At 36.1% G+C, this 15,711-nt stretch overlaps 1 pseudogene; it reads left to right on the top strand.

Moving 5' to 3' along the window:
• LOC113096970 (rho guanine nucleotide exchange factor 10-like protein) overlaps positions 1-14,861 on the top strand; it is a 92,163-nt pseudogene extending 77,302 nt beyond the window's left edge.
• Positions 14,862-15,711: the final 850 nt, after the last annotated feature.

The raw sequence follows: 15,711 nt of genomic DNA, 5'->3' as shown, positions 1-15,711 counted from the left end.
ATTGTGCCAAAACACACAATTATAAAAATCCTTTGCATTTGCTTTCTTTCCCATTTCCATCCAGCTATACTTGTGGGCCACACTTTGCGCTCCCTTAGAAAGTGATATCTATTTTTAGAGGGGATTATCCACACGAAATCTGAACACACGTGGTTACAGGAGATGCATTTGAAACATGTTAGGTGTAAATGGTAATGCGTCTTAGCTGACCACTTGTGATTGGATCGCTGAAAACATAATATATGTTAATGCCAGGCAGAAACAGGGCTGTAGAAATCCTTTCAGAACAGTAAAATTTGGAGAGTGAAGTCCCACGCTTCCTTAAATGAGTGGTTGTTTAAACATGTTGGTCTTGTAAGCACTGTCACCTAGTATTATAGTGGACTAATGAGGGTTTAGATGGTAGGTGGAGGCATGCTGTGTTTTGTCCGCTTGTAGGGAAGAACAGTGCTCTCCTGCTGTGATAGTGATGTAGGGGTGTGTGATATGACGAGGTTTGATCGTGGACGATTGTCTCCACAATCTGCTTTAAAAAAATATCATAGCATTGTGTTTCAGCACACAGCACATCACATCAAATGCTTTCTCAGTGGGAGAGTTACACTCACGGGACACTGCACTTATTGGCTATGACAAAAGTGCATTATTTTGAATGTGCTTTAAAGCCTAAACATTTCGTTCTGACATGCGCTTTTTCTGAAAAACACACTGAAAAGCCTATAAAACAGTGCCTGATTACTGTACTACATTATCTTTCATGTCTGATTGAGCTAATAATGTAAAACACACAGATTACATATAAAAAAAATATATACAAATGTGTCTAAAGTTACAGTAAACAGTTGAGAGAGACAAAACTGGATGCATGCATGTATATGCGTGAAGATCTGAAAGAGACAAAGCACTCGGTTTTATTTGGAATGTGTGTCTTTGTTCATATTTTTAATAACAAAGTTAAAATCATGATAAAGGTTTTTATCTTTGCCCACTTTGGCCTAAATGTCTGGCTTTGTTTTTAAAATAAGGAAATTAGTTGGGCTGAAATTGTATTATTATTATTATTATTATTATTATTATTATTATTTTCAAATAGAAATCTTAGAGGCATAGAAAATGGGCTAAGTAACATTGCAATTATATATGCACATCCACAACAGTATTGCAGATGGAAATAACCAGTTGATAAAATAATTCTTCTGGTGTCTCGTCTCTGAAGAAATAGTCCAAGCAAAATAAATCGAAAACATAGAAAGAACAAGAGAGCAAATGCAAGCACAGCCGACAAGTCAATTAAAAGCGAAAACACATCAAAGGCAGTTTCAGCCTTCTCCCTTGCTCTCAAACAAAAGAAGCTCCCTTTGGCAAGGGTAGGCAAACAGGTGCTAATCCCTGTCCGCTAGTGTGCAGAGGAGAGAGCGGTCTCTCGCACCCACCTCACTCCCTCCAACTAATCTGCCTCAACTCCAGACTGGAGAACTAGCTATTTGTAAGAGTTCTCAGGGCTCCTCGGTAGCACCACAGACCTCAGGGGGCTGCGTGCAAACCCTCGATAAGGAGCGCGGCTCCCTCATGCCTCATTAGAGGATCAGGCATGAAATGGCTTCTCTTTCCTTGTGGACTTTTAAAAAGGTGTTTGGGAGGGGGTGTATTGTTTTCTGAGACAGTGGAGCACGGTGCTGCTGTGAATCACTTTGAAATCAAAGAAACTGGATCCTAAGTCATTGAAACCTTCATGATGTGTGGCCCTTGAACCCACTGTTTGGATGGTGATTTCGAAGGCACAATTTTGCTGTGCATTGCAGGAATAGATAAAGGAAGGAAGGTGTTCATTTGCATTGGTTTTTGCTTTTTTGTGTTTGTACAACTGAATATCCTTTTATAACAAATAAAATGGTAAGCAGAAATGCAGATTATAAGAAAATTCAAAGTGAAGATTATGAGTAAATCCACCAGTGAAAATGCTTCTTTTGCATTTTGTTTTTTTTTTCTTTTTCTTTTTGTCTCTGCGTGTAAAACCTGACGATGTTCTCCAGTTTGAGTGAGAATAAACCATAGAGTATCTTGTACTTTAGGTGAAACAAGTGTGCAAAGTAATTTACGTGTTCAATGTCACAAATTAAATTTGCTTAATACTAAACTAAAGTATGTATTTAGATATGCTGTAATGTTTGCAACAGTATTAGATCTTCTGGAAGGCTCTTCTGCTTGTAAACCACTGAATGTTGGATCCCCATAAAACAAGTATCCCAGTGTTAGAAGACTATTTAGAATGAGCCCTGTAAAGGATTATGGCATTTTATAAATTCTAAAGTTGTAAGAAGCCAATAAGGCTGTTATGCATGTTCTATTTCAGGTGTTAATTAGTACCCATGCAGCTGTGTTTGAAAACATTTTTAGTACTATCTTTTTTTTATGGAAGATGACACATAATAGTACTGTGTGTTTGTAGTCTGCCACTGACATTATGGAAGCCTTTTTCATCTTCTATATATATATACATACGTTCTGCAAAATATCTCAAGTCAGTCAAGTCAGTCATACAGGTTTGAAACAACTTAAGGTTTGTAAATAATGGCAGAATGTTCCTATCAATATCTCATGCTTCTGTTTTAGTGACAAAAGTAAACTGGCCTCGACCAGAAATGGACCGCCAGCTTAATCTTTGGATGATGTATCTGAAGCTCAGCTGGAGATCTTTTGGATAGAAGGTGACCAGAATATTATCTGCTTCTTATCTTTTTTGCCACAGGCTAAAATCCATGGTTTCCCTGCAGTAGAGCAATCCAAATACTCAGGTTTTGTCTTTAATGGAGCCCTGTGGTGTTTTGCAGCAACCAAAGAAAAAATAAATGTAAAGATATGAATTCCCTCTTCCATCTCAGTAGTTGCTTTTGAGAGGCCTTGGATATGTACTGCACTGAGAATAAAAGGGGGAAATAAAAGCAACATACATTTGGAATGGACATGTTGTCGTTATAGTTCAATATTCAGATTGTGAGCTAATGGAGAAGAGAAAGCAAATCAGAGGAAAAAGGAGATGGAGTTTTCTAACTGCTTCTTTTTTTTTTGTCATGCCTTACTGAGTTCTATAGAATGTGTTTCAGTATTTTCTGCTTGTTTATTCCCATCGGTCTCTAGTTTTCCAATCCACCTTCTTACCCATTAGTAAAGCTATGTGACTGAAATGAATTAGCATCATCATGAAGGGCATGCTAATGTCATGTTGTTTCTACTTAACATTCCCTTAACACTTCCCAGTTAAATATATAGGTCAAACATTTCAAATGCAACTTAGATCATACTTGTCTGTTACACAGCATATACTGTAGTTTCTTCTTGCTGTGCACAGAACTTGATACTGTTTTAGTGTAAATTTTATGTTGAAGATAATATGACATGAAACATCCCATCAGAATGAGAATTTGCTGGATACCTGCTGAATAAATGTAACTCAAATGCATTATGGGTCTTCAGAATTCAAACGCAAGTGTGCCGGTTGTACAATTTAGCAAAATTATAACTTGCATAAAATGCATAAAAATGTGTTTTAGACACTTCAGATGATCAAAATAATGACTGTTTTATATGTAAACATGCAATTTCAGTGACTTACGTTCAGTTTTTAAGAATCTTAAAATGCTGCACCATTTGGCACCTTAACAGGTTTTCCATTACATGCACAATTATGTATTTTTCTAAATCACCTAGTAAAGTGGGATACTCAAGTTTATTCTCAAAAATGAACATTTTGTTATTTACTCACCCCTCATGATGTTCTAAACCACTATGATTTTGTCTGAACAATGAAATTGTAATTTCAAACAAAAGATGATTTTTTTCTGCTTTTTTTCTATAAAATGAAATGTAGTTTGGTTTGTATGGGCAAACACATTTGTGCTCCTCTGAAGAAAGAAACGTCATATCTTAAAATCGACCCCATTTAAAACTATCAGAAAATATCCCACTTGACCTGTATCGATGTGAAACTGGTTAACTCCTATCTCTCTAATGTAATCCTGTTGCCTTCTGTTCTGTCCTAGAGATTTGATGTCCATCAGGACCCGTTGGTGAGCGTGGCCCACATGGTGCGAGCTGGTGGGGGTCTATGGATGGCCTTTTCAGAAGGTTCCCCTATACGCTTGTTCCATACGGAAACACTGGAGCATCTGCAGGAGATCAACACATCTACACCCTCGTCACTTTACAACCCCAGTGAGTATCTCTCCTTTGACCCTGTGAAAGGAGCTAATTGAATACCAAAATTCTTTATGCCTTCGCACGTGCTTGATCAGCTCTATTTTCCATAATTTCTTTGAACTGCACTTCTCATGATAAAAAGGTAATGATGGAGAAGTTCTTGTTGGAATGGTTCATGTAGGTTGGCTCTCCAGGGACCAACCGTGAATAAGTAGCTGACTTAAGACCCCGCAGAGCAGTAATGGAGCTGCGGGGTTACAGACAGGAAAAGGCACAATGGCACGGACAAAGCTTTCCATTCAAAATGTTGCCATGGCGACACTTGTCATGACTTCAGCAGCCGTGGCATGTTGGTAATGTGTCAATGTTTTGCCATTGTGCCTTTTCTTAGTGCAGCTGGTCTTTAATTCATGTTTTCTCTCTCTCTGTCTCTCTCTCTCTCTCTTTTAAACTCACCTTTAGCCATCTTCATTTCCCATGGGTAATCTTAAATATCAGATTTGTCAAATTCTTTGTGCTATATCACTCCTTTTAGATGAAATAAATAAAATCCCAAACCATGGTTTTCACTACCTTTTTGCAGAAGGGTGTATGTACACATTCATTATATAAGCAAGGAAGGACATTGAAAATAATAGTTTAAAGGGGTCATGAGCTGCCTTTCTTATTTATTTTGTACAGTTCACTGAGTCCATTACAATACATGATTAATGAGCATGTTAACACGCTAGCCAACAGGTCGAGCTGTGATCGGGGGGAAAATCAGCGGGTGATCAACACTCAGCAATCTTTATGTGTAAAAAAACAATGCATAAAAAAGAGATTTGTGGGTGAGCGTTGCAGACACCTCACAGATAGGGAACAAATATCTAGCATGCTAAATATCTGGACCGGTTGGCCGACTCAACATCACGCAGTATCAGGTGTTGTGATGAGCTACGGCGAAAGAGATAGCAAGGCATTTGTTGAGGTCAGCGGAGGTAACCATCACGTAAACAGCTTGCAGCACTAATTTCTTACCGATGTTCATTTTAAACATTGTTTCACTTGTTTTGTGTCATTTTGTTCAACTTCTCACTTGTGTTTTCGTGACAAAACGTGTGGCTCCCTGTTGCGGATTATTTACGTAGTTTTTTGGAGCGTGAACACTGCAACGACTTCAAGACAGACAGTCAAGTCTTGTACTGTAGTCTGAACAGCACAGCGATCTGCTGACGTTTAAAATCCTGTAGTGTGAACTTAGTTTTATAATGTTATCAAGATTTTTACATCAAAATACCTCATAATTTAGAAGTCATAGGGATCCTTTACAGATGGATGCTGCTGTGATTTACAAATCCATACAAATCAAACGATCTGTAATAACAGACAAAGCAATAGTGACCACATAATGAAAACGGTTACTCACACTTGGATCCAAATAATCAGCACAGCATTGTCTTTTAGTTTCAATCTTTCTGAAAATCCTGCATTGAACTGTACCTTGTTTGTAAACAAATCAGCGGTAAAATATAAGGATCAAATCATCAAGTTCTCACTGATGTGGTCTGAACTTAATAAGGTTCATCAACTGATCATGGCGAAGTTGTGGCCTAGAGAGTTTGACTCCTAACCCTAGGGTTGAATCTCGGGCCAGCAATAACACGACTTAGATGCCCTTGAGCAAGGCATCGAACACCCAACTGCTCCCCGGGCGCTGCAGCATAAATGGCTGCCCACTGCTCCGGGTGTGTTTTCACAGTGTGTGTGTGTTCACTGCTCTGTGTGTGTCTGCACTTTGGATGGGTTAAATGAGCACAAATTCTGAGAATGGGTCACGTCACTTTCATATTTTACAGTAAGTGTACATTTATAGTGTACTTACAGTGTATTTGTCTAAGAAAGTTCTGGCAATACAAGGTAACTACATGGGGTAGGGTTAGGTTTATAGGTAGGTTCAGGGTTATTATCTAGTTATTACAAAGTTATTGTAATTACTATAATAAGTACATAGTATGTACACGAGGAACAGGACTGTGAAATAAAGTGCTACCCTCTTTCCTAATGATCAGAAGGATGGCAATGCGAAGAACGTTTTTTTTTTTTGTTATCTTCAGAGCCATGTTTATCTTTTGTTTTCTGCATAGACCTTTCGTTATTTAAACTACAGAAGTTGATCTTCTGTGGAGGTGTTGTTTAGCCACAATTTTATGTCATAAAGTGGCACATTCCACAGTCTGTCGTTTTGGCAAACTGGCTTCAATATAAGCTCTGTTAAGTCCCTGTTTACACTAGTGCTCTTTTTGAAATTGACATTTCAGAATGAAAACAATCCTTGTCCACATTTGTGTTTTCACTGCATTTAAGAAACAATCTCCAAACGTAGCCTTAGACTTAACGAGAACGTTTTAAGTTCTGAAAATGACATGTTTTTATAGTGCATTGACCTCTTACATGTGAAAAATATGAAGGGAATTTAGATTTTTCAGTTCATGACCCCTTTAAGTATACACACAGCAAATTGTCACTTCAGTGCAATTCAGCTCCGCATATTAGACTATGTAAAGAGAAAATCTTGACAGCATCGCTCCAGGAGATCACAGAATCACTCTTCTCAGACTGTCTAATAATGTTTGATTTCACTTGAATGTAATTGTCCACTTTCAGGTAAAAAAAATAAAAACGTACAATTCTCCAGTTGTCACAGACAATTGCAATCAAGTGGAATAAAAAGCAGAAGATAAAAAATAAACCCAAAGTGATGTAGCAGGCTTCAGGAACTGGCCAGAGCAAGTTAATGTCAACTGACCTGTTGCTACAACCGTGCCTCATTAAAAACAAAGAGAAGAAAGATATACCGTATTTATTTATTTATTTTATTTTTTTGTCAAACAGCGAGAACATCAAACCTTTGGATCAAAGTTACAGCTGTATTTCACAAGACATGTGAAGGAGAAAAGGAGAGCATTGTGGCTAAGATGCCTGCGAAGGTCCTGCGACCCCGAGGCTGTTGTCGAACTTACGCAGCTAGATGTGTTTAAATATGTAGCTCATGTTGGGTGAGGTAACACTGCGATTTCGTGTTATGTTGGGGGGGTTACAGTCAACGGAGCAAAAAAGTAAAAATAAGCTTTTGCAGATGCCTTCTTACCCTTCTGCCAAAGCCTATATGCTAATCTGTACACATCACACATAGGAGGACTGATATAGTTATTACAGATCAGTGGTCTGCTAATCCCACAGGTTTACATCCAAGTGATGGGTGATGAATTAATTATTGCCTTAAAGTGAACCGATTATTCTGCAGTTTCTCCTAAACTAGAAACTTCAGACAAGATAAGCAAGCCAGACATCAGATCCATAGGGGAAAATGATGTTACATCAAAGAGAATCTTTGAAACGTATTATTATGTTATTTTATATTGATTATATTATATTATATTAAACTCCTGTCTTTAATGTCATATAGTAGTTAGCTGAAATGAAATAATTGTGTTTAGTGTTAAACAGTTTGAATGACTTGTGGTGTGAACATCTAAAATTATTTTAAACTGCATTTCTTATATTATTAAGCATACAGCTTTTATTGCCTCTTATTAATTGAAAGACTACATTAAAATATTTGAACCATTTTAAGAGTGAAGGAGAAAACTGAAATGAAATCAAATGCATTGAAAAAAAAAAACTATTATTACCAGTAACAGGACCTAAGAGAAACCTACATTTCCTACATTTATATGGTAACACTTTGAACACATTTGACAAAGGTTTAACTTTTTATCATTAATGCATTCAGTTAATTAGTTATGTTAATATATTATTTTTTGTTTATAATACACAACTAGTTTTAATTTATACAACCTTGTATGAAATGTAAGAACGTATGTAGAAAAAATATGTGAATGTATTCTTTATTGGTATTTCATGTTAGCTCTTTAACTAACAGACTGAACCTTATATACTAATACTTAATACTTTTTAATCTAAAATCTTGACAGTTATAATGGTGAAAGAATCCAAGTACACATTGTGTGTCAATTACGAGGAGATCAAATAAAATATACAAGACCCCCCCCCCCCCAACCTCAGCATCTTACGTATGTTTTCAGCATTCATGAATTCATATGCATTACTGATTTATTTGACAATCTATTATTAATGTGATCCCTCTTGCACAGAAAAAGAACGGATAATACGTGAATGCTCTGCAGAACTGGACAGCTGACATTTCTAAGGAGGAATTCTGCCTGATGCAGTGCATTCGCTAATGTTTTTTCATGACCTTCACTGATTTTGTGGTGACTAACTACCATACTGAAAATGCTTCATTTGCACATTAGCAAAAGTCTCTGCAAGTACTGTAGCATCTTAAAGACAACATGCCGTGAAAACGAATCAGTTAGCCAATAGCCACTTACCAATCACTCATGCAAAGCAAGCTTTATAATACGAGCATGTGGCCACCATCCATACTTGCTGAACTCTCAGCTGTGGTGTTGTTCTTTGATTTCATTATAGTGTGGTGGCTTTCTGATGTCTAAAGACCCAGGGTCAGGGATTTTGGGATTGTGAATAAAGCCATTTAAATGTTCCATGCTGCTTTTTTTTTTTTTTTTTCTAAACGGCGATCTAAATGTTGTCATACCTGCACACTGCTATAATTGACCAGTTGGATAAAGCTGATGAATGAAGCAGCTGTTAGCTGTGCAATCAGCAGTGTGCTGGGTTTAAATGGTAGTCCCCACAGAAACAATAATTGTTGATATACAAGCAGGAGAGTGGTTTTCAAACTTTTATGGCAAAGTTTGTTCTTTCAAAGTATAGAGCAAAAAATAAAAAAACAAGGTAGTCAGTGTTGGTTTTTCTTTTAAGGTCAAAAGAGCATGAGAGTTACCACTCTGCTGATTTGCCAGTGGCTGCTGTGGGTGGGAACTGCCCAGGGCATTATCATCACCCTGCCTGTGCCCAAGCTGAAGGGCATCCACAAAATTACAGGTACACAGATCAGATGATGGCTCTTCATGATACATAAGTGTCTTAGTCCTTTTGGATATGCTCTTCTACAATGATAGGACGATTACATAATGATTTAAAGAGCTTTGTTAAATGATTAGTTCACGTCTAAAATAAAATATTCACCCCGTGTTACCCAAGATGTTCATGTCTTTCCTATATATATATATATATATTTGGAAACCAATGCATTTGTAGTTTTTGATGAATAGAAAGTTGAAATGACTACGTTCTTGCTGAATAAAAGTATTCTTTTTTAATGGGTAATGCAATTTTAAAGTCTTATAAACCACCTTTATCCCTCTGAGCTGGAGCTTTTCTTTAAATGTGAAAAAAAAAACAGAGGATGATGACAAAATAAAGACCAATTTTCTAAACTATTCCTTCAATTCAAAGTCATTTCAGTTAGTGATATTGGTAACACTTTCTATGAAGCCCCTATTTATAAAACATTATAAGGGTATTCTTAAGGCATTATAATGAATGCATAATGCATTATAAAAAATGTATAATATGTTATATCAACTCATGAATAATCATAACAAAATTATAATTCATCATAATACTTCATACATAATACTAATACGTATTTATGGTTATAAGTTTAAGAGTATGATTATTTATAATGAAACCATATTACATCTACTTCATTTACAGTATAATGAACTGTATCATATCTTGACATTGTTTAAGATCTGCACAGTATCTTACTACAGCTTGTGAGTGGTTAGATGTTGAGTGTTATTAGAGCGTTTCATGTGGGGCTTATGTTAATTAATTGATGTAAGCTTAATACTCCAACTGAAAAAAACAAATGCAATTTTTTATATGGTTACATTTTATTTTGATGGTCCCCTTAATCAATTGACTATAATTGACTTTATTCCATATAAGCGACTACAGGGCATTTAACTGTCATTAGAGTATTAGTATGCTCAAGAATATATGCTCAATAGGTTGACGTACTTGCAAAGAAATTTATAGTCAGATTATCTGTTGGTTGACCATCAAAATAAAATGTTCGCATATATTTACAGTAGCAGACATACTAATAGTCCATTGGCTGCTAGTTGACATGTAGTTGCAGAGTTACTTATCAACAGCTGTCTAAAGGGTGCCATCAAAATAACTGATATTACAATAAAAATAGTTCAAAGCAAATGTGTCATACTTATGGCTTATCTTATGGCTGTTTGAATTTTTTTTTTTATTATTATTATTTATATTGTTATTACTTATAAGTGACTGCTTTAAGTAGCATCAGAAAAAATGGCAAGATATAAGACTCATAATACATTATAACTATGAGAAATATAATCCATTGTAAAAGTGGATGAAATTCTTCATTGTGTTATAAATCATCATACTCTTAAAAGCTATAACCACAAATAAGTAAATAGTATAATATATTAAAACTGTTCTTATGTATATTCATGAGATGATACAACATATTATACTTTTTTATTTTTATAGAATGCATTATGCAATCATTATAATGCCATAACAATACCCTTATAATGTATTATAAACAGTGGTGTCAAAAGTATTGGCATTCATTACTCAAGTAGAAGTATAGATACTAGGGTTTAAAAAGACTTTTGTAGAAGTTGAAGTATCAACTCAAGCTTTTTACTCAAGTAAAAGTGTAAAAGTACTGGTTTAAAAAACTACTTAAAGTATAAAAGTAAAAGTAATGTAAGGAAAAAAAATGCCATTAAGAACAAAAGCTTGGGCCGTGCCACAAGGGCCTATTGTGCACTACCCCACCTCCTCAAAAAAAAAAAAATTCTAAAGGCCATAATGACTATAATGTTATATTAAAATGTTCATGTTGAAAAATTTGGGAGGCACTAGGCTGCCTGTTTCAGCCACATATATGCCCATTGAAAATGAACTCATTTTAGTACAATGCAAATACATTAAAGAGCTAGAGATATGATGACTAGTTGCCAATAAGTATTGTTATGGTGCAAAAAGTCAAACTTCAGAGGCATGTCATCAATAACCTTGAATGGAATGTAAATGTACATCCAAGCTTAGCTGCAGGACTCTGTGAGGGCAATGGACAAGAACATTGGTGCAGGCTAAGAAACAATTACTCTTGTGTGGTTGACTATTTACAATAAACATTATAGTGCTGTCAAAATGAATGATTAATCTAAGTGATTATTCAAAAACTAAAAATGAAAAATAACTCATAATCCTGATACCTTCTTGATTGATAGCTTCTTGTATTCGGTACATACGTCTGCTATGTCCAGTGTTCGGAGGGTAACGAGTTACAAAGTTGATATAGAGCTTCACAGTCCCACCCACAGCCCGAGAGAGCTCTGGTGCCGGAAGTAAATTTCCCATTCATTTCTCCCATTCACTTTCGGAAAAATCCGTATCTAAAGAGTTTTAGAGCATGTGTGAGGATAACCAGCTACGGCTGAACTCATAAGCATATAACATATCATTTCAAGTGAAAAAATTAAGACAAAATCCAAAAAAAGTCAAAGGTACAAGACTGTGTACATATTTTCATTTCGAGCGCAGGAACTACTCATCCCATAAACCACCGCGCCCCATTGAATTCGACTGAAGCCACAACTGCGAACGAGGCAACGAGCCTTTTGAGCGACATCCAAATCTGATGACGGCCGCTCGCGCAAACTTTTTCCTCCAGTGAATTTTATTTTATATAGTGAATGTGCAGTAATAGCAGTTCTTTCAGTATTAATCGTGTAAATAAATAGTGTTTTATATATGTATTGTGTATTGATTTTTATTTTATCATCGTGTATTTTATATTGTGTGCGTGTGTGAAAGTGGTTAACGATAACGTCAGCAATGGTGCAGTGCTTTGTATCTGACTGCAATCACTGCTCAGTTGTCAACACATGTCGTTGCCATTACACAAATGTTCAGTAAATGCACAAAAAGGTATGTCTAGGCTAAATATTGTTTTGACAGTGGCATTATAAAATGCTTGATATGACTCATTTCATATGGAGGCTACAGTAGCCTAGCTAAAGTGGACGATAATGCTAACTAAAGTTACCAACCTCCCTGCAAAACTCTCAATGGCAGCCAAGGAGATCATGATTGCACTGATAAGTCTACCGTGCAAAAACGCAATACAGGTTTTTATTTTATTTTATTTTTTTATTAATGATCTTCAGTCTTCACGGACCTTCAAGGGGTTTAACCAGACGGTTATACGAGCTCCACCAATCAGATGCATCACTGTGGGATTGTGGGATTGTTCAGGATTGTGGGTAATGAAGTACTTAGCCAAGACATAGCGAATAAAAGGCATTTAGATCAAAACAAGGTTAGTGCCCCCATGATCTTTTTACGTTTATATGAGCATATACTGTTGCTTAGTACAGCCGTAGCTGGTTTTAAGTCTACCATGTATGGTTACGTTTTAATGGCTTATACCCCAAATGTCAATGCAGAAATTGCATTGAATTTTTAGTTCCGGCACCAGCTGTGGGTGGGACTGTGATGCTCTATAGCCTAGATATCACAACATTGTCATTTGCGTCATTAATCGCAAACGATAATTTATTAAAACGTCTCACTACCCAACTACCTACAGTAGCTTAATTTGTGGAGGACGAAGAGAAAGCACCCATTTGGCAAATGAGCCAGTAGTGAGAAATAAATAATAACTTTTAAGTAGGGTCCAGTGCCTTTTCGATACTTTTAAAATGGTACTGGCGCCTCAACGTGCCTGAACTGATACTTAAAAAAAAAAAAAAGAACTACAAAAAAAACTATGGATAACATTAAAGAACATTACAAATATTAAAATAAATCCATAGCTTTCACCTTGGATGCTCTCATTTCCCAAGTTGTGCTTCCCTTAATCTAAGGCTAATAAATGTATTTCACAATCTGGGTCATTATTTAATACAAAAGTACACATAATGTTTCTACTGTATCTCTGTCACTCACTCTGATATTTAGTTAAGATGAGTGCTGTCTGTCACTGTCTTAAATCAGTTCTGTGAATGACTGTATGCTCATTCTTTATAAAGTAGCAACAATCTCGTTTTTAAAATACAGTACTGTGCAAAAGTCTTATGGAAAAGAAAGAATAGTGTTTTCACCCCAAAAAAGGGTTTTAAGCCAGTTATTTATATCTTTTGCTGCAATGTGTCAGTAGGACAGTAGTTTGCCATTAATTGTAATAATAATCTAGTGCGATTTTGAATGCACAAGCAGTTTGACGATGGCAAAATGAATGTTTGGAATTGTAAACTGATATTTTATACTGACAGTGACACTCTACAGCAAAATATATAAATAACTGGCCGAACACCATTCTTTTAAGTGAAAATACTGCCTAAGACTTTTGCACAGCAGTGTATGTACGTATGATTAAATGAAGTATATTTAAATAAGTGTAAGGAAACAGCTGTTTCGTGATTAGCGGTGACAAGCGAAAACTTTACACTAGATGAGAAACCGACTGATCGTGACCTTTTGTAAACTGTATTTATGACAAAGAACTTCACAGATACAGATATTCTAACAATCTATAGGTAAACACACACCTTGTGTCCTCTGTCTCTGTTTGAGCTCACGCTGCTCCACCGTGGTCGGCGGATTGAAGAGCGCGCTGAAAGACGGAGAGGAGTTCGGTCTGACGCCGGTTTCATTTGAAATTTAAGCGGACTGACTCTGAGGCGATCGGATACTACTGGTTCCAACCTACTTTTAAGAAATATATTTTTTGATAAACGAACCCAAAACTGTCTATGCAGTGTGATGTGACTTGTGTCATGTGCAGGTGTGATGGATCGCGTATGGACCAATAGGGTGTCGGAATGGTATATGTTTATACTTCTCATCCAACCACAATCAAATTCACTCCATCCTAATGGCGCGATTTATCTGGATAGGGTTTTTTTCTTTCTCTCTCTCTGAACGATAACAATCCGGTATGATATAGCAGTAACGAAGCAATTTTTTTAAATGTAAGGAGTAGAAAGTACAGATACTTGCGTGAAAATGTAAGGAGTAGAAGTAAAAAGTCGGCTGAAAAATAATTACTCAAGTAAAGTATAGATACCCCAAATTTCTACTTAAGTACAGTAACGAAGTATTTGTACTTCGTTACTTGACACCTCTGATTATAAATATGGGCTTCATAGAAAGTTTTACCATAATATTCATTTAAATGTGTAATAATGGAAATCAATTATCAAATTTTAAGGTTTCCCTGTCCCTCTGGCATTGCTGCTTTTTACTGATTAAAGCAATCTGAGCTCTGTTTCACTGTGGCACAGGTAAAGGGATGATGTCTCTTAAAGCACACTGCGGACCTGTGGATTTCTTAGTTGCCATTTCCAGCACTTTGTCTCCTGATCTTCTGAAGCGGGATTCTGTGGTGGAAGGGCATGATTCGGCCTGTGGAGTGGCGGACCGCAACGACTCTTCCTCTCAGGAATCTCTCCATCAGGCCAGTATTTCCACCCAGGTAGATGGCAAAGGAAAGGGACGGGGCATGTTGCTACAGTATGAAACATCCAGACAAATTTTGCAAACAAGCTCCACTGATTCATTGAAAAGATCCAACTCAAAAGAATGAATCATTTACAAACCAGACATCAGTTACAACAGTGAATGATTATATACATTTTGATATTTTTCTTCACACAAAGCTATCAGTGCATCACTTTTAGGGCGTTTTCTTTTTTCATCTTGATCATGTCCTCAATTAATTTTATTATACAGAAAAACGGTGACCAGGATATTTAAATATATATAAATAATATTTAAAGTAATATGTGTTCGGAAATGACATGAGGAAAGTAATTGACAGAATTTGCATTTTAGAGTGAACTATCCCTTTTCACTGGCCAAGTGTGGTATAAAATGTGATGCTCCTGGACTCTGCTGTTCCCAGAAAATGAATGTCTTCTTGCGATCCCAAGAAATCCAGGTCCTCCAGTGAGAATATTTAATAACTAATAGGCTCAGAGTATTAAATTCTCAGCTAATTTTGCCTCTGTCACTCATACCTGTACAGTACCTGGAATGTGTTTCCTAAACAGTCGAGAATTTTGATCCAGATGTAACCCTGTATAATTTAAAATTATTATAAAATAAGGAATTAAAGAGTGTTAAAATAATAAACTAGAAAAAATACTAATAATAAAAGTGCAAAAAAATATAAAATCAAAGTGAAAAGTAAGTTAGTGTGATGATTGACATTTTAATGACTGTCCAATTAAGTGAGGTTTATGTTGAAGTCCCGCCCCACCACGTTAGTTGCAGTATGCGAGAAGCCATTTTCTTTTCAAAGAAACTAATGATATTAGCAACAGTATAACTTTGAGCAAGAGCTAAAAAGAGGAGTCAAAGAAGATAAAAGTATATGCTTTTATTTCTTTGAATTTTGGTGAGTACACATTTTGTACTGTGTAAACAGTCATATATGCAATCAGATATGTGCAATGATGTATTTGAGTGAGAGATAATGTGATACTGAGGAGTTCTGGTTTATAACAAGTTAGAAGAGGTTTG

The sequence above is a fragment of the Carassius auratus genome, unplaced genomic scaffold (assembly GCF_003368295.1).
Source record: "Carassius auratus strain Wakin unplaced genomic scaffold, ASM336829v1 scaf_tig00216055, whole genome shotgun sequence".
NCBI classification, from domain to species: Eukaryota; Metazoa; Chordata; class Actinopteri; order Cypriniformes; family Cyprinidae; genus Carassius; species Carassius auratus.
The sequence above is the reverse complement of the archived record's forward strand: the minus strand, read 5'-3'. Positions and strand labels throughout refer to the sequence as shown.